General features: G+C 29.5%; 1 protein-coding gene across 1 annotated transcript in view; it reads right to left on the bottom strand.

Moving 5' to 3' along the window:
• LOC106879148 (mediator of RNA polymerase II transcription subunit 19) overlaps positions 1–1,577 on the bottom strand; it is a 25,221-nt gene that overhangs the window by 5,562 nt on the left and 18,082 nt on the right. The window lies entirely within an intron of this gene.

Below are 1,577 nucleotides of genomic sequence, written 5' to 3'. Positions count from 1 at the left end.
AAATAAATAAATAGTTAACAGGGTACCAAAAATTCACAAAAGTGCCAAGGATATTACAGCCTACTTATAAAAGTAGAAATTCCGGGGTTGAGTGAAATGTTTTTGTATCACATAGATAAATTAAGAAATGGAGTCAAACAGAGGTGTTATTCAAATCAATTATACTTCCAACATATGTTTCGAAGAAAGCATTGATATTATTCTGGAGGGAATAAAAATGATGTAAAACAATATAATCATCTTGTCAAGGTAAAAAAACAACAAAAAAAACACATCAATAAGCCATTTTAATCAAATGTGATTACTGCATATATGATGAAGGGAACACTGGGAAGTTATTCTTTTAAAAACTGTTAATAGATTTAATATCAAAGGTAATTTAGAGAAGGAGGAGAAAGAAAGAATGGAGAAATATAGGGTGAAAGATGAATGGGAATAAAGCTTAAAAGCATGGAAAAAGATATATATAGAGGAAATGAGATGTAAGAAGACAGTTAAAGGTCGAATTTTTTAAAGCCTGATAATTATTCTAACAGTGTCTTTATGCTGAACTGCTAAGTTATGGGATGTAAGCAAACCAACAATGGTTGTCAAATGGTGATGGGGACAAACACATACACATATACATATATTATGTCATATCATAAATAATGCATATTTTTCTTTTCGATTGCATGAACTAAAAGTCGGAGGGGGAAAGGATAAACTACTTGCAGCAACTTACTACAAAAGCAGGTAGTAATTTTACCTTGTCCTTATTCTTAGTGCAAGTTTTGAAGAGTGCAGTTCAATTTTAACAGTTATATTTTCAAAGTTATAATGGAAAGTGACACAGGAATATATTTGGCAACTGTTACAAGGGAGATAATTTCAAGGAATTAATTTTTCACAATTAATCTAATTTATTTATCATTGATGCTTTCTACTTTATTCTTTTTCTAATTTCATGCATTCGATTGTGGCCATGCTGGAGCACCTCCTTCATATTGACCTCAGTAATGATTTTAATTTAAATCTCTTAAAGTTTTTTCTATGTGAATAGGATGAAACAACAAATATAACCTTTATTTGCCAGGAAGGGATAACTATGTACATGTTCCAGCCAATTACACCTTATCAGCATAGCATAGTCCACTCAAGCCTGTTTGTTGATCAGTTGACAAAGAATTTTACATGTAGAATAAGTTATGGCTAATATAATTTGCATAACTAAAATAATTTTAGAAAATGAGCAAAGGGAACTAACTCAAATAAATCAATGACAAAAATTTGAATAAATAAGAAGTGATATACTGAATGCCAATATGCAAATTCCTGACTAAAATCTTCTCAGTTGAAGAAAGAGGACAAAAACCTAGCAGCAATTGTTAGCAAGTCTACGAAAAGGGGAGATAATTTTAATATAAAGAAATTAAAATATTGCTGTTAATTTATTATAATTCTGCTTTTCTTTGTTTTTATTCTTTTATTGATTTCATTTACTGAATGATTGCTATGTAGAGAAATGAAGTAATGCTATTATCCACCACAATATGTATATCAGCAAAATGGCTTGAGTTTTTTTTTTTTTTTTTTTT

The sequence above is a fragment of the Octopus bimaculoides genome, chromosome 9 (assembly GCF_001194135.2).
Source record: "Octopus bimaculoides isolate UCB-OBI-ISO-001 chromosome 9, ASM119413v2, whole genome shotgun sequence".
Taxonomy (NCBI): Eukaryota; Metazoa; Mollusca; class Cephalopoda; order Octopoda; family Octopodidae; genus Octopus; species Octopus bimaculoides.
The sequence above is the reverse complement of the archived record's forward strand: the minus strand, read 5'-3'. Positions and strand labels throughout refer to the sequence as shown.